This window comes from Mus pahari, chromosome 9 (genome assembly GCF_900095145.1).
Source record: "Mus pahari chromosome 9, PAHARI_EIJ_v1.1, whole genome shotgun sequence".
In the NCBI taxonomy this organism is placed as follows: Eukaryota; Metazoa; Chordata; class Mammalia; order Rodentia; family Muridae; genus Mus; species Mus pahari.
Window position 1 is genome coordinate 76,556,143 of NC_034598.1, and position 25,157 is coordinate 76,581,299.

Sequence of the window (25,157 nt, forward strand, 5' to 3'; positions counted from 1 at the left end):
CCACCACCACCATCACCACCATCACCACCACCACCACCACTAAGTTTCTCGGTCACGAGCTCAACCTGGGCCAATACGATGACATGCAAAGGATTTTAGACAAAGAACCAAGCCTTCCTCTCTCGCTGGATGTGAACAAAAGCCATGGCACTCTTACTGCTACTGGTGGCCATTTTAACAAGGCAACAAGCTTTACATGGGCTGGAAGCTCTGATAGGCAGCTTGGAGAGATGAGAGGGGTCAGTGCTCTAACACATAGTCCAGTGACAGCCACCTGCCCTAACTCTCTGCTTCCTCTTTTATGTCAGAGCATATATCCTTATTATTAAGCTATTCCAGTCAGAGGTTTGGTTATTTTCACACCTGCTCCCTGCTCCTCCTCCCCCCAAACAAAACAAAACAAAACAAAACAAAACAAAACAAAAGAATAATGAAACTAAGAGCACTCCAAACACATCTGTATACTGCCTGGTATGCAGTTATTTATATTGTTTATGTTGGTGTGTGGCTATCTCTATTGGGTTGTGGTGTATAAACCGAGGTCAGTTGACACACCCTGTCTTTTCCCCTTCGTTCTTCCAGAAGAACTATCATTGTATTTTGAAAAGGAGCCACAATTTCACTCTTCTGGATGAATAGCAGTTGGAAATGATGCAGCCCGACTGACTTTCACACCATTGGACCATGGTGGAGTCTCTCTCAAGGACAGTTTGATTTTTTTTTTCCCTTTTGGATTTGGTACCATAAAAGTCAATGCCTGGTAAAAGTGAATCAAATCATGTTCTTTTAGGACCCCTTTTTTGTTACTCATATGCTTGTTGGATGTAAAAATCTCATTACAAATGAAGCCATTAAACTATGTTTTTATAATATGAAACCAAGTAGGCACCCCCAGCTTTCCCTCCATCAGGACTAATTTCAGGCAGTCTGTTTATAGAGTGAAGATAAATTTTATTGGTGACAAATGCACTCCTGCATTAACAAATTAAGTGTGCTCTCAAAGGAGAGAAAAACAAATGGAGAAAATTGGGCTGTCTGTTCTTGAAATCTAAAAAAAGGACTTATTTCCTCAGGGGACATTCGGTATTTTCATAATCACATAGAAAGGAAAACATGGGCCTTTTGGGTATAACATTAAAATAAATTAATTTTGCTGCCTGATTCATAATGGCTAATGGCAAACCGGGACTCTTTATTTCTAGACTTCTCTTACTCTTAAAAACAAAAAACAAAAAACAAAACAAAACAAAAAAAAACCCCAGGTTTTTCCTGTGACCTCCAGCTCAGGAAAGATGAATAGCTGTGTCAACTTAGAGAAGATGAAGAATGCAGGGCCTGCTATCTATTTGGGGCTTGTTAATAATAGGTAAGTCGTCATGGGGAGGAACTAGAGGCTAAGTGTTCATGATCTTGACTCCACCATCTCTACAGTGACATCTTTTGCTGTATAAAATGTTGATGCCCATCTCTAGAAAAGTGCTGCCTGTAATCAGATTCTGAGAATATCTGTTATCATTTCCCTTTATCCCTCTTCTCAATCTGTGGCTGTTTTTTTTTTTCTCTGTTCTGTCTTTACACATGTATCAAGCTTTCCTTCATCAGTGCTTCCACACCAGCCACAGTCTGAATACTCATTTTCCTGAGACCCTAGACAATGCATGCCTAGTGCTATGGTCCTCTAGTTGGTTTTGGAAAAGCATAGCCAATGGATTAATGGCTGTAATGCCTTCCATCTGAACATCGGCCTTTGGATTCCTATTACTTTTAGCTATTGCCTTTCATGTTTTGTAAAATAGTGGAGAGGTGTGGATGACCTCTGAGATTTGACCCTAAGTCACCTATGACACTAAAATGTAAGCACTCCTTCCTTGGATTTTGCTTGCTAAAAATGTTAATGAGGAATAGCATCACTGATGAAGACCTTCATATTTCCTTGCAAAGGAAATATGCTTTTGCAAATAAATAAATAAACAATTGCCATGTGTCCACACATAGACTTTGCCCAGGTATAGGGATATCTTGAAAGCTTGTAGAGGTGACTGCTCATGTTTTTTTGCTCACTGACTTTTCCCTACTAAATTGACTAACAGCGATGACCTGTAGCTGAGATGCAGGACTATCTAACCCTTTTGTGGGAACTGCTGCATGTGCACTCAGACAGGGCACATGATTCATCCAAGTTGATAGCCGAAAACTGTTTGGTTGGTGTGGCAACTGGATTTACAACTGAATCATGTTGCACACGCCTAGAAGAACCCTTCTGAGCTGTAAGACAGAGCTAAGAGAAAAGACTAGAATAGTCACACTCACGGAAGAGATGAAGCAGAAAATACTTACCCCGGCTTCCTGTTGGGACTGCATCCCCATAATGCCTTGCCAGCTTGAACATGGTGGAGCTACAGCCTAAAAGAGAGAGCCTTTTGCCTTGTGATTCCACAGGCTGGAAATAAGTGGATACATTTGAAGATCAATTTCACAGAGAGCCCTATCTGCAGAGATATTTAAGCAAGCATGGTAGGGGTACTTCTAAAACTTTATTTACGTTATGAAGAAAAACTATTGTTGAGGAAAATGGCCAACATTTTTCTTGAAACCCCCACTTTTGATCTTTGAGTTGAATTAAGGCCAACCCCAAAGAGAAGTTGTCTTTTATAGCACACACACACACACACACACACACACACACACACACACACACACTCTCTCTATTTCTGCAAGTTTAAAACATGATTAATCATTTGACGTGACTATACAAATGGTAGATTGTATTAAACACATTACAAAATAATCACTGCTGCCAGAGAGTAAAATAACACTTCAAATAATAAGCAGAGATAGTAGCAGCTGCATGCAAGCAAAACAAAACACTTGAGGCTTTTAATTGCACCTCTCTCCCCGCCCCTTCTATCAGTGGCCTGAGGTATCCTAGGTGTATTGCTCTCTGTAGTTGTTATAGTCACGTGGCTATTCAGCTAGCACTTACTACAAATATATAGATATGCCATGGTGCATGACATTTTTAACATTGAAAAACAATGGTTGCTGAGGTGGCTTGGAGGGAATTTTTCTTTCTTGAAACTTTTTTTTTTAATTTACATTTCAAGTGTTATCCCCTTTTCCAGTTTCCCCTCTGCAACCCCCCTATCCCGTCCCCCATGCCCCATTCCCTGCTTCTATGAGGGTGCTCCCCGACCCACCCACCCAGTCTCTTCTCACATCCTTGGCATTCCTCTACACGGGTGCATCGAGCCTTCACAGGACCAAGGAGCTTCCCTCCCCTTGATGCCATATAAGGTCCCTTCAGCTCCTTCAGTCTTTCCCCTAACTCCTCCATTGGGGTCTCTGTGCTCAGTCTGATGGTTGGCTGTGAGCATCCGCATCTGTATTGGTCGGAATCTGGCAGAGCCTCTCAGATGACAGCTGTATCAGGCTCCTGTCAGCAAATACTTCTTGGCATCAGCAATAGTGTCTGGCTTTGGTGTCTCTGCGGATGGGATGGATCCCCAAATAGGGCAGTCTCTGGATGGCCTTTTCTTCAGTCTCTTCTCCACTCTTTATCCCTGCATTTCCTTTAGACAGGAGCAATTCTAGGTTATGTAGCAGAAGATGACCTAGTTGGCCATCACTGGGAAGAGAGGCCCCTTGGCCTTGTAAACTTTATATGCCCCATATAGGGGAATGCCAGGGCCAAGAAGTGGGAGTGAGAGGGTAGGGGAGCAGGGTGGGGGGAGGGTATAGGGAACTTTTGGGATAGCATTTGAAATGTAAATGAAGAAAATATCTAATAAAATAATTAAAAAAATTTTTGGCAATGGATGGGTGGCCCCATCCCTCAACCGGGGAGCCATGCCTAACCTCTGGGTATTGTCTCAACGGGTTCTCCCTTCCGTTTGTTGGGTATTTCAGCAAATGTCATCTCCATGGGGTCCTGGGAGGCTCTTGCTTTCCTGGCATCTGGGACTTTCTGGTTGCTATCCTCGTTCCCCATCCCCCATTGCTACACACCTCTGCTCAATTTCCTGACCCTCTGTATATCTCCTCCATCTCCTCCCATACCTGACTCTTCCCCTCTTTCCCCCCTCCCCCTCTTCTTTTTCTCCCAAGGCCCGCCCCCTACTTCCCTTGATTATTTTGTTCCCTCTTCTAAGTAGGAAGCATCCACTCTTAGGTCTTGCTTTCTCTTGAGCTTCATGTGCTCCGTGAGTTGTATCATGAGTATTCCATGTTCTTGGACTAACACCCACTTATCAGTGAGTACAGATAATGTGTGGTCTTTGAGACTTAGTAGTACCTGTGTAAGAAAAGCCGACTGCACCGTATGGATTCCCTCGGGTGTCACATAGCTGTAAGGCTTGGAAATGGAGTTCACAGTGCAGGGTGCTCAGGACTCTGAGGGAACTATGTGGTTTTTCCATCCTTGGGGAGGATATTCTTAGCCTTATGTTTTTGCAAGTGGACAACCAGAAGGAAGGACTCAGAATATAAACTCTTTGGGAGGCCCATTATGGGATCAGCCTTGTGTCTTAGCACAAGTGCTTTCATAACGTCCCTGACTCTGCAACCCCAACATGGGCTGTCCAGATGTACTCACAAGAACCCAATTAAAAAAAAAAAATAACAACAACAGAGTTTTCTTGTAGATTTTTGTATAATCACCTCACTTGGAACTCAGGCTATGTTTTTACCACAACTCAGGCACATAAACACTAGCTCAAGCTAGAAATAATATTGTTTTTTAAATTGTTATTAGGAATTCATATCAGCAAGTAGTTTAATGCTGTGAAGATACTATATCTTATGAAAAATGTATGAATAAGGAAAACCTTAACTTTAAGTGTTTGGAATGTGTTTGGTAATATTATAGCATATATTCCCCTAATGCTAACAGAAAAGAAATATCTATGTACTTTGAGACCATGAATGTCTCCAAAGAAGGTGGATCTATATATGGAGGTAAGAAGCAGGGATTGGGAATTTTTAACTTGGAAATTCAGAAAAGGTTTCACTGCAGAGGCAGAACCAAAATGAACACAGCAAATTATGGCATCTTACAATTTTTTTTAGCAATAAAAATTCTATTTCTTTCCTTTTTATCTATTAAATAGCATCACTAGAATTAGATTTCTTTTTTTAAAAAAAATCTACATGTTTCCAATATAATGCCCATGCCACATAGAAGAACATGAAGCTTCTATAGTCCACCAAATATAAGTGTATGTCTCTGAGTTTAATACTAGGAATATTAGAAAATGCCCAACATTTACCATGCTTTCAAAGAGGGGGCTAATGGGCTAATTCGATGACTTAGCAGATAGAGGCACATGCCACCAAGCTTCACAACTTGAGTTCAGCTCAAGACCCACATTGAAGAAGAGGAAAATTGATTCCTGCAGGTTATCTTCTGATAACTCTATACATGCTCTGTGGCAGCACACATGGGAACACACACACACACACACACACACACACACACATCGCTAAAATAAAGTAAAAATAAATAAGATGTAAGAAGATAGTTGAAAGGAGAGGTGAAGGGACACCTGCGGTTAGTGGTCATCTGTACAATGGTGAAGAGGCTTGCTTGTGGTTATCGGGTAGCTACCTTGATGATTGTCATTACACCTGCTACGCTTGCCTCTCTTGATGCTTTGTAGAAGAATAGCATTGCTAGGCTTATACAAGCCTAAAACCCCTTTCCCTTAGCTGTATATTGTTGTCGTTGAGCCTGAAGCTCTGAGAGGTGGGTGAGGTTTCATCCTTGGTTGAAGAACTCAGATGTATCTCCATTTTTGAGAGCTCTGTTTAGTGGAACTCATTCTACCAGGTGGGCATTATTTATCTTAAGAGGTGTCTCTCAGCTACTGAAAGACAGTATATCTGTGGTAATTGCAGCAGCATTTCTTTTTAATCTACTTTGTTCTTTGTAAAACTACTGTAAGCAATAAATATGTTTCTGCAGTTGAAATATGAATGACATCCTGACATTGGTCATTGCTCACACATATGTGGCATACTTTTGTTTTGCCTTAACTGGGATTAGTATCGCTGTGATGAAACACCATGACCAAAAGAACTTGGGAAGGAAAAGACTTGTTCATCACTGAAGAAAGTCAGGATGTGAACCCAAAGATGGCAGGATTCTGGAAGGAGGAGCTGATAGAGAGGCCCTGGAGGAATACTGCTTACTGGCTTGCTCAGCCTGCTCTCTCATTGAACCCCGGACCACCAGCCCAGGGCTAACACCGCCCACCACGGGCAGAACTGCCATCATCAAATCACTAATTAAGAGTATATTCTACGGCTGGATCTTATGGAGGCATTTTCTCAACTGAGGTTCCCTCCTTTCAGATAACTCTAGTTCATACCAAGTTGACATAACGTTAGCTTGGATATAAGTGAAGAAGTAAACTTTAATGCTTTTAAGAAGCTCTAGAGATGCCCATTGCTATAGAAAAGGCTAGGCTTCCTATTTCTAAGAAGTCACTCTGTTTATAAACACAACCACAGGTGTATGAGCCTTATCAGATAGTTTCTGTGCGAATCAAGAGTAATATTTTTTATGAGGCCACGAGGATGCAAATGTAATAAAAGATAAAGAACCTCACTTTATAGGCTTATTGCTTTAAAGTCTATCCACTTACATCTGAGATCTTATCAACATAAAAGAGAACACAGGGGAAGCTTACCTCACATCATACTTTGACTCAGGGCATATGCCAATAAGGTCACCTGAACCTGGAAAAGTATTGAGAAGAGTGCAGATAACAGTGCAGGTTACTGGGTTTAAAGCTATTCAACCTCGGGTACTTTTATGATGCATTGTTTAGAGGGTACAGGTAGAAGGTCATTTTCTTGTAAAGGGAAAAGTTTATAAAAACTGTAATTTTATTGCAGTTATTTTAGCTTCATAAAAAGCCTATTGGTAGCAGAATAGGTCACTGAGGTTAGAGAGGAATAGCCTAGGCGTAACCGTTGTCCTTGGCAAAGACACATGGATTTGTGTTAACTCTACTCTTTGACTCAGTAATTGAAATCTTGGCACTTGCCACAAGTAAGCAATCTAATAAAGAAAATATATATGTGCAGAAAGTTATTTATTCCATCCATCATTATCTATAATTGTGCAATATTAGGAAAATCACAACTAATATCCATTAAGATGGAGTTAGTTTAATATTTTAAAGAACATTCCCTTAGTCATACAGGATGGTGGAGTTCAGAGTGACCCTAATTTTTTTCTAAAGATTTCTTCTATAATATTTCTACAATGAAAAAAAAACAACAAAAGTAATAAACATAAGTAATGTAGAAAATCCATGATTTTTATCAATAGCATTATTAGTTATAACACCCCACCCTATATTAGATTCTAATATGATAACTACTTCAATTTGACTTTGAAATAAAAATGAGCAAAATGTAGTGTTTGGGTTTCAAAATTAAACAAAGTAAAAGAGTTTAAATATCATTTCAGCATATTGATGAAATAATATGGAAGCAGTAGTGTTACATAAAGTTATAAAACCACATCTTAGACTTAGATGTTAAGTTTAACACAATGTTGCAAAACAGTGTCCCCAAATCCCTAACTAAAGTAATACCCACTGCCAGAGCCCCTCTCCACACAGAAATAGTGACACCAACTGCTTCTGAAGCCAAGTGAACAACAGTCCCACCTGGGACAAGAGCCATTTCTTGCCTTCAGGATTCCTCTGTAAAATATTATTTAAATTAAAAAATTAAAAGCATAATTATAACACTTTGTCTTTTCCATTTCCTCTTCATATCTCTCTCATGGAACTTCCCCTTGGCCTCTTTCTCTTTAGTTGTTATTGTTTACACACACACACATGCACACACACACACACACACACACACACACACATGCATGCACGCACGCACGCACACAGGCCTAGATATGTAAATACAGTCTTCTCAGTTATTTAGTGTTACCCTTATGTTTATGCTTTCAGGGCGGATTACTTGGTATCAGATAAGCAATTTGGAGACATCCCTGGGCAAGATCTTCTCCTGCTCTCAACATCATTAGTTGCCTGAAGTTCTTTGTCTGAGGTAGGGGTGACATTTCTGCCTTCCATCTTACCATGTTTATTTGTGGTGTACCTCTTTAGGTCTTGTTTAGGCGCCATATTACTGAGGTATTGTGTGAAGCTTCTCTGTCATTTCCAGCAGACCCAATCTCACAGCAGATCCCTGCTCCTCTGGCTTTTACAATCTTTCCGTCCCCTTTTCCATGGTGCCTTCTGAGCCTTAATTGCTGAAGTTGTGTTGTAGATGTACCAATCTGGGCTGGATACCTGACGATCCATCGCTTGTTTTCTGCCTTTTGACTGATAGTGATTTTCTGTTGTGGTCTATCTTTTGCAAAGAGAAGTTTCTTTGATAAAGGGTGAAATGCACACTTATCTGCAGGTATAAGGATAGAATGCAGTTAGAAGTGATGCTGGTTTAGTAAAATCGTGGTAGCATGTTCTACTCCAAGATTTATGACCTTATTAGCGCTGGGGAGTTGGCTATGTGTAGGAGGAACCACAGCTGCCTCTGCATAAACACTGGGGGATGGTGCAGCCACAAAGGCATCTCCTGCAGGAGGTGCCTAATTGAGGACTGCCTGAGAGACCAAGGATTGCTGAGGAAGACAATGTCATCCAGTTGGGAACTGTTGTTTAGAAGAGAAACTTTCTTAGGGCACGAGTGGAGGGTATTAAAGGAGCTTGCAGCAGCATTCACATGAGTTTGCTGTAGCATTTCTCACCTGCTCCTGGAGTCTGGGGCGTTGATTCTGAGCCACCTCACCTCCAAGCCCCAAGGGCAGGTAGGGTCGGGCAGAGAGTAGTCTAGGACACAGGCAACAGCTAGGGTTTTTATGTGTTTGTTTTGTTTTGTTTTGTACCAGACGTGATTTCTCTCTGTTGAATAGACTTTAAGTTTAATTAGAGAATTCTTGGTTTCTGCCATGATATGATTGTCAGTATTACATCCCGAGTGTTAGGCTATCATAGGCTCATAGGTATTATAGATGTAGGAATATTGGTTGCCTCCCTCCCTTGTAAACTTGCACAGCACCTTCTAATGTTGTGAAAGATAGTCCTTATGGAAGAAGCTTTCAGATATGGTCTATCCTGTGTCCTCTGGGTCTTATATCTCAAGTTCAGTTTCTTTAGCCATAGGAAATTACCTTCAACCTCTGCGAAGCAACCAAGAGTAACAGTCTATATTGCTTTGGGGTTCTCTGGGACTCCTTTGACCCAGACCTGAAAGAAAGTGTCTTATGTCTGGTATTGATGTTTTGTTAGATTGTCCATAGATTTTTGGGGAGGGTATGCTCATTCCAAGTGTAATAACTTCATTTAAGCTATATATGCACACGTATATGCATAAACTTATCTGTATCATATATAAGTTTAAGTAAATAGAAGGTAATAACCATCTCTCATGTTTTTCAGACACTCCTACTGTGATTTCACCCTTTCCCTCTCTAGCTTCCTTGTAATGACCTCCATCTCCCCTCCCCAACTAAACACTCAGCCATCTTCGCCGTTTCCCCCTTCAAATCACTTGAAGCCCAAAGCATACAGGGTACTTCTAAAGTTAGCATTTTGGAAGAATAAAAATATTCCATTGACGTTCAGAGCTCTTGATGTGGTAAGCCACGAACAAACTTTAGCTGAGGGAGGGTTGGCTGTCCATTCCCAGCCAGAGTATATGGCAGAGGCTATTTTGGTTATTGTTCTAAGTGTTTTTACTTTAGTTACCATACAAGAGAATATATTTCTGGGCTGGAGAGGCGAGTCAGTAGATAGAGTGGTTTCTGTGCAAACATGAGGATTCCTTGCATCCACCTATAGAGTCTGAGGTCTAGAAACCTCAGCTCTTTGGGAGAGGAGCTAGGAGAACCCTGGGGACCATTGGTCTACTAGACTAGTCGAAACAGTGAGCTTTAGGATGATAGACACCCTTTCGCAAACAATGAGGTGAAAGAAAAAAAAAAAGAATGGGAAATACTCAACGACGGTCTCTGATGCCCACACATTCAGGCACATGTGCATAGATGTGCCATGCATGCGTACACATACGCATCGACCACTCCTGTATATGTGCATGTGTATGCGTATCTGTAGTATAGGAGGACTGAGTCTTAATGCCCTTGGCACAGTAGTGGACATACTACTGAACTCTCCCTAAGCTTAGGGAAGAGCTGAGGGAGAGTGTTTACAGAGCCTGAATCTAAATGCTGACAGAAGTCATGCTTCTTGCCCTCCTTCCTGCCACTGAAGGCTGGATTGGGGAGGAGGAGTTGCTGTTGAGTTAAGGGAGGACAGGTTGGCATCTTACTACCTGGACCACATCTGTGCTAAAAGATGCCTGCCGGGCTCGGTCTCTGTCTGGAGATGTATTAATAGATAGAGACCATTCTTCACCCAGAAGGCTCTCTTCCCCTTCAGCCTCTTCATTCTCCAATCCCTTCTTCCTTGGATTCATCTGCAGAGTAGAGAGCACTGCCTGAGGCTACTGCCGGGAGAGGATGCAAACTCTTAACTGACAATGGCGTGGCATCTCTTGGTCAGAGATCATCGGAGTGTTGGGGGCAGAGTGGAACTAGAGACTGAGTTCCCTGAACATGGGGATCTTGGATGTCGCAGAGCCAGGGTCAAATCTAAGGGAGCACAGACTATGCAGGACAAGCTAGAAGTGGCGGAGGGTGGAGGGTGCACTCTCAGAACAGCGAGCATCAGGCATACACCTTGAGAATTTAGGTCTCTCCATAATAAAACTGGGAGGTGAGGATGAGGGCGCAGGGGGTGTAACTGCTAAGACCATGCCCGGAAAGAATAGTTCTTTTCTCCCAACTTCAGCAGAATTTGAGATTAGGACCCACCTCCCCCACCCACCGCTGGTCACTTTTAACTCAGAAGGACTCAAGAAAATCTTATTTTTGCACACCTGTCTTTTTGTGCTTCAAGAAATAAGTACCCGCTAGCGCTGTGGTGTGTGCGTGGGTAGGTACCTATATAAATCCCAGGGAGAATGAGACTCTGCGATTCTCTGCTGGCAGGAATCACACCGAGGCTTAAATTACAGTGGATGGGAACTGGTACAGAAAGGCAGAAATGGTTCACAGAGGGTGGGGGAGCAGGAGTAGAACCTAAGAAAAAAGGAGAGTTCATTAGGGGGAGAAGACAGGGCTGAGCAATCTTAAATTCTGCTTTTATGCAGGTAAGGTTGTTGCTCTGGAAACCAGGGAATTGCTGGCAGTTTATATAAGATAAGTCAGGTTTTGATGTAGAGGAGCTACCAACTTAGGTTGATAGCTTAAGACAGAGATCAAGGAATTTAGGAGACAAAAAGAACAAAACAAAGCAAGATTATAAATATAAAATGTGGCATTAGAGGCACAGTACCTTATGGGTTCATTTATGTTTTGCATTTCCGTTATCAGTCTGGAATGTAATTAACCACTCTCTAGGCCTATGGGGAAGAACGCTCCAAGTTGTTCAAGCCCGAGGAAAACACGGTTGTGTGTTTGAATTGCAACCACACCGAGGCTGATGGAGATGCACAGAGGAGTCTAGAGGCGGATGTAGGAGATGTGGCTGAATGTCTCAGGAATAGTGGAAAACCTGAGCTCACTGGCACTTTCTCACCCGTAGCATGGGAATCTTATTCAAGTTCTTAGCTTTCTAATACACAGTGGTTTCTCTGGAACCTCCCAAGTAGGTGCATGGTGTCTGATGGGACACCAATAAAAAAAAAATGCTGCATTTATTTTGAAGAAAGGGACTTTTTTCTTCAGTGTCTTCTGCTTGCTTTTAGTGTATTAGCATTCTACATTCTAACAAGTTACCCCAAACATTTAAACAACCATTGTTCTTCAGTTCGAGAGGCCAGAAGAATAAAACTCAGTGCAATAGAAACTTTTATTTGCCTAACGTAATTGTCATGTCGAAGGCTTACTCCCCCAGTCTGTTCACTTAGGCCCAATTCTGGAAGCTTCTAGTCTCTGTACAGTCTTACTTAGGCCTAGAATGATTTTAGCCTCTGAGACTTATAGCTGAATAAGCTCACCCTTTCTAGCTCTTTCTAAACCCTGGCTGACACACCTCTCTAAGATAACTGATTCAAACTGACCCTCTTCCTTTCCTGGCTCACACTGCTTGCCCTCTTGTTAACTCTAGTAATATGTTGTACTCTTCTGGCTCTTTCTCATTCTCTGGCTTATTCTGTCTTTACCTGTGTCTAGCTTGTTCTCTCTGCAACTTATTTCTGTAAAATTCTTCAGGTAAAACTCCTCTCTCTCTCTCTCTCTCTCTCTCTCTCTCTCTCTCTCTCCCCACTGCCCACCAAGGAGCTTCCCTTTCCTCTCTGTTCTCCTGTGAGTTGGGCAGATCCTGTTGTGCCGAATCTTTCTCTGACTCGTCACACTGTCTGCTGCTCAATTAGACATCACTTTCAGACATGGCTGCTTCCTTCTACACACTAACTCTATCTTCATTGTTTGGGATGAAAGGTGTGTACTAAGGGCCTGTCTATATCCCAGCCAGAGGGATTAATGTTGTGTGTTAAGAACTGAGTCATACCACAACTAAAAACATTTATCTGTCTGTCTGTCTGTCTGTCTGTCTGTCTGTCTGTCTATCCGTCTATCCATCTATCTATCTATCTATCTATCTATCTATCTATCTATCTATCTATCTATCTATCTATCTATCTATGTACTAAACAACACGATCCCAAAGTTCAAACTGTCATCAACTATCCCACAGCAATTGAGATGTAGGGTTCTTCCAAAAGTTTACAGAAAGTGACCATACTTCTCCCTCTGGTGGCTCTGGATATCCCCTGGATGGTGCCTGGGTCCCGCTCTGTGTTCCATAATATTTCCAACATTTCTTATAAGGAGATGCAGGTCCCAGGAGTTAGAGATGATATCCTTGGGGGCCTGTTTTTTTTTTTCTACCTATCACACCTGTTCATACCTCATAAAATGTTTTGAAGATAACAAAAATTTTTATAAGCAAGTTCACCTTTATTGTAAAGTGAAGAAACACCTGAGTTAGTTGCTAGAATTAGTGACAAAAACCTTAAAAGACGATTGCCCACAGTATAGCCCACCATTTGAAAACAGTAAGGTGGTCTGAGATAAGAATGGGAGTCTTTACAAATGCACTACACTTACTTTTGAAGTTATTCCTACATATTTAGCTCTAAGGTTGAATATGTACACATTAAATTCTCTAGAATTGGAGCTGTGCATCTGGAGGAGACAGGGAGGGCAATTTTTTTCTGTGATCAGAACTGAAACTCACCCTCACGGCCTTGTGTCTGCTTAAGCTCTGACATCTGAGAGGAGGAGACTAAGAAAACACCTCCAGAAGATGGAGCTGTAGCAAAACTGTAGGGCATCCTCTTAATCACCAATGGATGTGGGAGGGCCCAGACCATGGTGGGTGCTCCACTCCTGGGACTGTGGTCCTGGGTTCTATAAGGAGACTGAGCAAGTCACGGGGAACAAGTCAGTAAGCAGTACTCCTCTGTAACTTCAGTATCAATTCCTGCCTCCAGGTTCCTGCTTTGAGTCCTTCCCTGACTTCCCTGGATGATGGACTAGAGGCTGTAGGATATAATGAACTCCTTTTCCTCCCAGGTTGATTTTAGTCAAAATATTTTATCCTAGAAATAGAAAAGATACTTTCTTTTGGAATGATAATGTTTATTATGTGCCGTTATGTGCTAGAAGTACGTAATTTGTTTTAATATTACAGGATTTATGGTTAAGTGTTAAGACTTTTAAACAGTGTTGAGACTGAAAGACTATGGAAGTGATTAGTTGAGGTTTCTACTGCTCTGAAGAGACACCATGACTATGACAACTCTTATAGAACATTTAATTGGGGGATAGCTGAAAGTTTCAGGGGTTCAGTCCATTTTCATCATGGCACGAAGCATGGCAGTGTCCAGGCAGATATGATGCTGGAAAAGGAGTTGAGAGTTCTACATCTTAATCTGAAGGCAGTCAGGAGAAGATCGTGTAACTGGGTATAGCTTGAGCACCAGAGATCTCAACACTCACCTCTATAGTAACACACTTCCTCCAACAAGACCACACTTTCTAATAGCACCATTCCTTATGGGTCAAGCATTCAAACACATGAGTCTATGGGGGCCATACCTTATTCAAACCACCACAGGGGACTTTTGGAGTTGGACTAAGCACATTTTTAATTTTGATAGGCTATGGACCTAGCAGGCCCAGGGAAATGGATTATGGTGTTTTGAATGAGAATAAGTCTTTCACGGGCTCAGATGTTTGAATTCTTGGTTCCTGGTTGGTGATACTGCTTAGGTAGGTTTATGAAGTATGGCCTCTCTGGAGGAAGTATACAACCAAGTGTGTGTGTGTGTGTGTGTGTGTGTGTGTGTGTGTGTGTGTATGTGTACAGAGTAGGTCGCTGAGGTTTCAAAATCAAATATTACTTCTAATTCACTCTCAGCTTCCTGGTTGTGGAATCAGTATGTAAGTTCTGAGCTGTTCCTACCGCTGTCGAGGCGTGTAGCTATTCCTGACACACTTTATTCTGCACACATATCCTTCTGCAACCATAAGCCCAAACCTTCTATACGTTGTCTTGATCATGGTGTTTATCACAGCAATAAAAAGGAAAATTTATAGGGGGGGGGTTGTAGCCCTTTAGACATGCTTATTTCAAAATGTTGAACTCTGTAACTGTAGGGGGAAAAAGAATAATTTTCTATTGTTTAAGCTAGTGAGTTTATGGTGCTTAACGAGTGTGATCCCAAGAAATCAATGGTGCCTACATGCTGGCATATGTGTGGAGATTATTTGCATGTTTGTGTGGTTATGATTTGAAAGAAATTGTCTACCTCAAATTTCTGTTACTAATTTCTTGAGTTTTGAAAACTGAATTTTGTAAAGTAAGAAATATTTATCATGTGGTATTTAGGTTGTATCTCTGTCTTTAAGGTAGCAGTTGGGACAGATCTTCTTTATATAAAAATATCATTTGGAGCCAGAGAGATGTCTCAGTGGTTAAGAGTACTGGCTACTCTTCTACAGGACAGGAATTCTTTTTTTTTTTTTTTTTTTTGAGACAAGGTTTCTCTGTACAGCCCTGACTGTCCTGAAACTTACTTTGTAGACCAGACTGGCCTCAAACTCAGAAATCTGCCTGCCTCCTGAGTGTTGGGATTAAAGGCATGAGCCACTACGCCCAGCTAGGACAGGAATTCAAATCCCAGCACCTACATGGTAGCTCATAACTGTAATTTCTCTTCTAGGAGATTTGATACATCTCACACAGACATACATGAAAGCTGTACACTAATGTAAAATGTAAATAAATAAATTAGTAAATATGTTGGTCCTTGAATGGTGGTCTATAAAATATTTCTTTTTTTCTTTTTCTGACTTTGCCAACAGTAAGCATGCTGGCTGTTGACTGGAAGCTGTCACTAAACTCCAAATATGACGAGGCAGCCAGTGACCCCTGACCTTGAGGCCACAGAGATTCATGTAGATGTTTCATGAATTCAAAATGCACTTCATGGTTTGTCAGGGCTGAGCTCTGGATTTTTGCAGGTGACCATGCACTGCTGTGATTGAATCAATTGAAGCAGGAGTTGAAGCTGTACACTGGCTTCCTGGATTTTTTTGTTTGTTTGTTTTTTTTTTTTTTTGATGTTTTCTTACATTCCTCTAAAAAATACCAACACAAACCAAAAGAACCCAAAACAGACAAACAAACACCCCCCAGGATGAGGAGGTAGCTATAAAGCTTGCTAGCATCCTCCAGACCAGTGTGGAAAGAAGTCCTACCTCCCTAATTTTGATGTGCATTCCCTGTTGGCCACTGGCCAGAGCAAAATGCAAGAAAGGATACATTTAGTTCCAGACACAGCTTTTGTGCCGATGTGAGAGACAGCTTTTATAGTGAGTAATCCCATGGACGTGTGTGTGTGTGTGTGTGTGTGTGTGTGTGTGTGTGTGTGTATTAACATCAGAAGGGATTAATGTTTGTGTCATTGGCACTAACAGTGGTCAACAGTTGCTGGCTCTCAGGGCAGGTTTGCCATTCTTAGGGGCTTTCCTGGCCGATGATCCATGTTCATAATCTCTAACCTCCAGCAATGATTTATAATATGAATGTCAAATTAGGTTTAACTAATCTGGTTTAATACCAACTGACTATAACCAGATGTTCAAAAGCTGCCTAGCTGCCTTTAGCTGATATGTCAAATGTCAGAAATACCCCAAACCATCTTTAAAAAAAGAAAAGGATTGTTTGCTTTAAAGCTGAATGAGAAAAACATCTCAAAATTCTCTAGTTCTGGACTCCTTTTGGTTAAATAGGTCAATTAAGCAGAAAAGATACCTTTCATCTTTTTGAAAAATATGTAGTGGCCATTAGTCATTTTATGCAGTCACTCTTGTTCCTCAGGTGAAAGCTGGTAAAACAAAACAAAACAAAACAAAGCAAAACAAAAACTTCAGAGCTGTCAATATTCCACTATATTCTGTTGCATTTGCTATTTTGAACTGGCCTTAGCCAGAGACGACACAGATGGGAAACATCTCTTGGTCTGGTACTTGACAAGCACTGAAGGAGTAGGGTGAACTGGTGCACACTCAGCCTGTCTTGGAGAAAGCCTGGCAAGAGCCAGTAGGGTGTCTCACACCTGCCCTTGCAATAAGGTCCACCACAAATCACCACAGACCTTCCCTCACACAAAGACCCTTTAGCCATTCATTTTGAAGTTAAAGATTGATTCAAGAAGAAAGAACACACAGTTGCTTTGGCTTGGGCAAATACAGAGCCGTGCAATTAGCTTGAAATTGCGCAGGTATAAAAAGCACACAGACTAAATTGCCATTTAATAGTTTGCAGTAAAGAGAGCGGTTTAGTTGCTTTCAAAACAGACTCTAGGGCAGAGAATGGGACATACAAGAGTGGGACATGAAAGCATAGGACAAGGGAATGCTGGATGAAAGATTAGAGAGACAACTTCAGGCAACGCATAAACACACAGCTTACACATTAAAATTCCTGGGCTTGGGGAGAACTTTAAGTGGCAAAGTGCCTGCCATTCAAGTTGATGACCTGCATTTGGATCCATAGCACACTCGTAAAAGCTAAGTGCTTAAGCTATGTGTGTCTATAACACCAGCATAGATGACAGAATGTTACTGGGAGCTCCCTTGCCAACTGGTTTAGCCAAAAGGGCTAGCTTTGGCTACAATGAGAGCCTCCATCACTCCCCCCAAAGCAAGGTGAAGAAAAACATATACACCAAGAGTGAGCTCAATCACACATAAACACATTTGCACATACATTTGTCACATATAGAGGCATATGTGCTCGCTAAAGTAAAAATTTAAAATATAATAGAATTGAAAAGAAAAAAAACCCTTGTGGTTGAAAACCTGGAATGTCTTTAATATAGTAAATGCCATGTTTAATAAAGGGGAGGATGGTTCTGAGTTTTCCCATACATTTTGAGAATTGTTTGTATTGTTTATATATTCTTCCTGTACAGTAAAGTTAGCGACACTTTTAACAAGAACATATTTCATCTAAGCCAGAAGAAAGGAAGCAATCGGACCTGTTGGGGGTAACGTTACAAATAGAAATGAGTGTCATGGGTAAATCACAGTGAACTGCACACATTCCTTACTTTTCCTTTTAGATAGATGTTCATCGCAATATTTACAGTAATGCCAGTTGACTGGCAAGATACAATATTGTCCTAAATTAATTTTGCTCTCCACTTTGATTCTATGACATACTCAGTGTTACCAGGCATTTGAAATCAAACACGGAGCTCAACAAGCTGAACTCAGTACTCTACAGTAAATGGTGGTAAAGCAGCATGCCTAGAGGCACTCACAGTTAGATATCTTCAGTTTTAAATACCCTACTGCTTCACCACTGTGTGATCTGGGACTTCTATTTAAACCTTTTCTCTATTAGGAGAATACTAAATCTATCACATGAACTTGATGGTAAGACTCTATGGAGTAACATGTCATCACATGAACTTGATGATAAGACTGTATGGAGTAACATGTTGCTATAGTTTAGATCTGGAAGGCCTTCTAAGGGCTCATGTGTTGATGGTTTGGCCACCTACTGCACTGGCAATCAGGTACATTATGGGAGGTGGTGACATCTTCATAAGGTGGTGGATGGGCTTTAACTCACAGGGAATATGCCTTGAAAGGGTCTCCTGCGACATCAGCCCAGTGTCTTTCTCTTTGCCTACTGGCCTCAATAAGAGTAAGTTTGTGATGCTCCAGCATAGGGGGATGTTGAAGCAGTGAGGCAGGAAAGTGTGGGTGGGTGAGCACTCTCATAAAGGCAAAGGGGAGGGGGGAAGGCAGATGTGGAATGAAGGGGGTTGGTGGAGGGATAACCAAGAAGTGAGATATCATTTGAGATGTAAACGAATGGAATGATTACTAAAAGAAAAAAAATGAAGAAAGCAATTTTGCTTTGCCATGTACTCTTTGCTAACTCCTGCCTAGCCAAAGGTCAACACAATGCACCAACCAATGACGGCCTGAAACCTGTTCCATGAGACAAACAATAACTCCTTTCAAGGTGATTGTCTGACTTAGGTTGTCACAGCATAAAGCCTAAAACCATACAGAGCGTGTTTTCCTGGCTCATGGGGGATTGGACCGAACTGGTGTTATTGCACCTGTTTGGACCTTAGTTTTCAAATGGCTCGTGCAGAGTCTGAACATCATCTGGGAGTGAAGCCATGGTGCAGATGCAGTCACCAAGGGTTTGTTTGGTTTTGTTTTTATTTGTAGGAAAACTCAAACATTCTGTAAACTTGATATTGTCCCTGTTAGCTCTTGGCACACTTGACACTTTCTTTGCTCCACATTCTTCATGGCAGGGACTTAGAGTTTCGAATTTGTTTTAGTTTCCCAACGCAGCGCACATTTGCATACTATTGGTAACATAGAGCGAGGGCAGAAACAGTGTCATGGTGACCTGTTCCATACAAGTTCACAGGAACTGACTGTGTACCTGTTTGTTGAATTAAGTGGTCAGTGGTTTCCAAGTCAGCCATAGGCATATTACAGGATGACAAAGATGGCAACTGCTACATATAAGTATGTTTCCTGCATGGCTGTCTGAATTAATGATTAGCTATTTCAGCTATTTCTATACTCAACTTGGTAGGAATGATATTAGCCCTTCACATGTGACAGCAAGCAGACAATTGCCGGTTCACAGAATCAGAATTTTGTATTGTAACCACTCGTCTCGGTGCTATGAACATTTAATGCCACATATTTTACTGGAATTTCTGAGCTGCTTACTCTTGCAACGAAAATAAGGTTAATCTTCTGCTATGAGCAATTTTATCTTCCTAAAACAAATAGTCAACCTGTACAAATAATAACTTTCTCTCTCTTTTTTTGCTTCAAATAATTTTGTAAGCATCAGTTATTCTATTAAAATTTGTCCTGCCTAAAATACCTAGAATATTTTTTGACTTTCTTGTGTAAGTCTGAGAATACATTCTCTGTCTCTGTCTCCTTCCGTCTCCTCCCGCTCTCTTTCACACACACACACACACACACACACACACACACACACACACACACACACNCACACACACACACACACACACACACACACACACACACACACCCTCAGGCACACATGTGTGTATCAATATAGTTATAATGATCTTTTCTAGGTGTTACTGTGTTAATAGGGATGGCACCTGGAGCTTCACACATACTGGGTAAGTAAGTGCTATACCACCAAGTTGATCTACACCCTCAATCCCAGTCTGATTATCATGTAAATCATGTAACCCTGAAAAAAAATAACAGCCTTTTGAAATATCCATGGGAACATCCTGAGAGGGATGAAGGGTGAAGATGCATAATTGAGTTTGTCTGAATCTGACTTCATTTAGGAGTAATATTTTGACTGACGTCGTTAGTCAAGAACTTTGATATGAAAACAACCTGGACTTGAGGCATCTCAGAAGAAGGGGAGGAGGCCCTATGAAAACTGAGACAGAGAGTAATATGATGCTTCCATGATTCAAGGAGTCACAAATGACGGAGAGGTGGATGACCTTTAAGCACTTTAGCTTAGAATACTTAAGGGTATAGCCACATTGATACCTTGAATTTGGTCACATGGTCTCTTAAATCAGATTGAATAAATCTTAATTTGTTTCTTTTTATAGAATGTTGTTACAATGGTCCCATAGAAACAATGACATCAAATAGACAAGCAAGTCTTATTTGATAAGTGTAATTTATACCAGATTAGGTTGCTCTGGAAAGTTAATATCCCAGAGTTACTACAGATTAAAGATTTCTTGGGGAAAAAAACTGTCATATAATCTAAAATATGATTATGAATAAACAACTAATTTTGAAAACACTAATTATTCTACTAAAAGTTGTCCTGCCTAGAATACGTAGAATGCTTTTCACTGCCTTGTGAAAGTCGAAGAATATGTTATGATACTCACATACACATGCACACACATACACACAACATGCAGAATATTCTATATAGGAAGGTGATGAGTGAGGTCTCAGTGTAAAAGTGGCCTGTGGAAGTGTAGGAGCTTTTTTTTTTTTTTTTTTAAGGATCATTGTGTTGTGGTTATGAAGAGTGAGAAGGAAAACCAAAAGACGAAACAAGAAAGTCAACAGGAGATAGACTATGAGAGCATGTTAAAATCATCCCAGGAGGGCTGGACTTCAACCTAGCAACAAGAAGTCTTTGGATGGCTATGGGGGGAAAAAACAAGTGGAAAGCTTTCTCCTGCTACTTAAGGATGTAGGGTGAAAACAGACCCAAGGGAACATGGTGGAGGTCAGAGAGGTAGCCAATGAGGTTTCCGTGTGACACAGAACAGTTAGGAGAGGGCTCTGGGCCTGGCTTATGGTGCCTACTTGGACTTTGATTTATGATATATACTGATCATATTAGTAAGAATTGTCATCATATTTATAGTAGGAAATAAAATTGATGAAGGCTATTATAGGTAGATATTCTATCTGTATGTTCAGTTAATTCTCCATACTATTGGAGTCTCTATTATATACATAAAGCATTATTAAATCTTGGAAATAAAGGTTAAACAATTTGCTGATGATTATGTGTGACTAAGGACAATGTGACAAATATTTTTCAGTCTACGTTGTGACCAAGAGAGAAAGAAAATTCTCAGCTAGCCATTTTGATGGAGCAAGAAACAAAGGAACAAGACCAGTCTTTGAAGAGGCATGCGCTGTGTTTCACACTTGCCGAGTTTGTGGTGTCCGTCCGTCCATGAAGCCTGTATTGAAATGAGAAGAGAAAACACACAGACAGCACACACAGCACAGAGGGGGAGATGGAGATGTGGGAGTCAAGGACGTAGATATGGCACGAAGACGCGCAGGGCAGAGCTTGGAATGTTGCAGTCTGTAAAAGGCATGGGGAATTAGCCAAGGCAGGTGCCCAGGAACACAGATGTGTGACACCGCCTTTGAAGCACCACAAGAGAGAGGGGATAGAGGAGAGAGAGAGAGAGAGAGAGAGAGAGGCGAGGATGCTTGAATATGTCTAAGTAAGTAGGTGGTTATGAGAACTCAGGGAGCAGGGAGTGTTTTAGACCCTGGGAAGGCTAGAGGTGTGAAACAGACCATGAACATGGCGGTTAGGCTTAAACAGATGGACACTGTGAAAGCGCAAGGCGATGGACAAAGGTGCTGAGGATGTTGCCAGGAGCATTAGTCAAGTCAGTGCAAGGGCAGTGAGGTAATAAATATGGGGAAAGAGCAATCCATTAAAAGGCAATAACCGTGGATATGTGTCCTAGGCCTACCATTAGCTAATGAGGCCATGCTATGAATGTCTCCTAAACTCTGTGGGCTCCAGCTTTCCATTTGTATGAGGCGAGAATTAATGTAAATGATTAATCTTTAAGACTTAGCCTAGAATCTGTCTACCATACAAAGTAGTGAAAGTCGGAGAGGATGGCTGGACGTGGGCTGTGAAGTCACGAGAGATTTCAGAAGTCTCCAGTTGAGTGTATTGATTCCTGATGGCGTATCTACATCTAACACCAATGCACTGCTGAGATTCGGTACACACTCAGAGCTTATAATTGCAGGAGAACATAAGGGAGCGGACATCTCTCCAATCTCTGAAACAGCCTGCGTCTCACTTTGCCCTGGAATCTCCGGTGAGATTATCAGAATGATGGGATTTTGCACAAATCCCCAGGAGAGGACGGATTGCAGTAGGTGACAGAAGCGAAACTGTGAGCTCTTTCCTAGTCCATCCACACCCATACAGGAAATGGCAGGGCTTCACCTTAGGGAGGATGGTGAGTCATTTGGTCGAATTCTAGCAACTCTATATTAGTTATGTGGATTATAACTCTCTTTTCAGTCATGCTCTCATCCAACCTGAAAAAGGTGAGTAAAAAAAAAAAAAAAGGCATTTGACATTAAAGGTAAAGGCTGTTTGTCTTGCTGAAAGCTTTGAAAGCTTATTTTCAAAGGAAACCTGGGCAGAGGGGGAAAGGAATTCAAGAAATTCAGATTAGTTTTTTTTTTTTTTAAGAATCTGAAATTTAATTTAGATCCATTATATACCGCTTCATTAAATTTCTTTTCTTTTCCTTTCTCTTCTCTTCTTTTGACAATTTTTGTTTTATTCCCTCTTTACCATGCTAATTTAGAATATGTCTTTTTTTAATTGGATATTTTATTTATTTATATTTCAAATGTTATCTCCTTCCCTGATTTCCCCTCCAGAAACCCCCTGTCCCATCTTCCCTTCCTCTGCTTCTATAAGTGTGTTACCCTACCCACCCACTCTTGCTTCCCCACCCTGGCATTCCCCTCCACTGGGGCATGGAGCCTTCCCGGGACCAAGGGCCTCTCCTCCCATTTATGTCCAACAAGGCCATCCTCTGCTACATATGCATCTGGAGTCGTAAGTCTTTGTTACCATTGTCACATTAAGTAAAGTTCTATAAAGAGTGGAGATGGGGAAATCTCAGGTTATAAGGATTTACTTGCGAGAGAACAGTAATTTGGAGGGGCAGAGCCCAGTCAGCCATCAGTATAGATGGCCCCGGTTCATGATGGACGACTCACCAGTGGATCCAATGCCACTTCTTAGGAATGAAACACTCTCCTGTGTAACTGAGTACAACTGTCATGACTTCTACATAGTATGGCTTCACTCCAGAAAGACTCCCTAGAAGGACATATAGTGAAAAAGAAAGCAGACTTCTCATGTGCAAAGTTAATTTTTTTTAACATGAAAGACAGATGATGGTTTTATTAATAGTGAGGGGTAAAAGCTGAAAGATCTGAATGTTTAGCTAAACCTACCCAAGTTCTCATCTCAGTGTGGATAGAAATAACCACTCCTGAGGTATTTCCGTAACCTCACTTTCAGCCAGGAACCAGAAAGGAAAAGAAAGCACTTCCCAAGCAGTTTATAAACTAAAAATAAAGACGACAAAAAGTCAGATTCAGATTAAATTGGAAAAGCTGGCTATTCGGAGAAGCAGCTCCACCCTCCTGAGACAGAACTACGTGGGCAAGAGTGCGGGAGGCATGCATAGCTACTGATGCCCACAGAAGGAGATCACTCATGCCAGCTTTGGAGAAGACACATTGACACAAGAGCAAACTAATTTGTCATTGAACACTGAATATTAATGAGACTTAAGCAGTTCCTTTCAGGTGACCAAGAGGAACCTACCAATAGGCTGCTTCCTATCCAGTCTCTTCTGGAACATCTTCCAGGGCTTTGGTAAGGTGGCACAGCAAAACAGAGCAGCCACAGCTTAGTTTTGTTTGTTGTCAAGGGCTCGCATCTTTTATGGTATTTAGTTCAAGTAAATCTTTCTTTTTTATTTTGAGAACCATGGAGCGAACATAACCCGAAGTCTTTTTGAGTTTTGCTCCTAATAGTACTGGTTTGCCAGGTTTATCCTAAAATATGATCTATATTCAAGAAAGAACTGTCTTTAAGGCTTTCCTGGTAAAATCATGCTTTTACAAATAAAGGCAAAATTGTAGACTAGGAAAAGTATTATGACTGGGAATTAGCTAATGGTGCTTGTAGCCAATGACACAAAAACACTCCATTGTATTCATCCATCCACTCAACCATGTATCCATCCATCTATCCGTCCGTCTGTCCGTCCGTCCGTCTGTCCGTCCATCCATCCAGTTCACTCATTAGCTCATTTATTTAGAATTATACTGTGGAAAGCCTTTTGGGGTACCTCTTGGCAGGAATCTGACATTGGCTTATGACAAAGAAGTGGGCTTCAGGCAGGTATCTGACATTGGCCATGGCAAGGAAGTAAGCTCAGGCAGGAATCTGACATCAGGGCATAATAAGGAAGTAAGTTTCAGCAAGAATCTAACTTTAGGCTGAAATAGAGAAGTAGGGTAAGGCAGGAGTTTTAGTTTTAGGGTGGAACTAGGCTTCAGGCAAGATTTGGGGCTTGGACAAGGAAGTGGGCTCAAGTATTTCGGTCATTATGACAAGCCCTTTTTAACAACTGTCTTGAGAGTAATGGCTTGCTGCTTTGTTAGTTCCTTGTTGTACTGCTTGCCCAAAATACTTGCATGTAATTAAAATGGCATAAAAAGTGGGTTGGAAAATAAAAATTTGCCTTCAGTCTCAGACTTGACTGGGGTCATGCTACAATGTTGTCTGTCTCTTTTCTTTTTAATCCTCACTCCCTCGCTGGAGAACCTGTTGACTAACTGAGTGGGCTTGGTCATTAATTACACTTTACATTGTAAGAATATGGTTCCTACCTTTTATGAGTTTTCAATTTAACAAGGGATTATGTAGTTATGTATAATCTAATAATTTCAATTGAATGAGATAAATATTAATAAAGTTCTGTACTATATAACATTTATTTCATATGCATTTTAACTATAACCTCCTCCCCCTCACATATACAGTGAGAGAGGGAGCCAGCCAACCAGCCAGATAGAGACACAGAGACAGATATGACAGATACACACACACACACACACACACACACACACACACACACACACACGCACACACACACACACACGCACACGCACACGCACA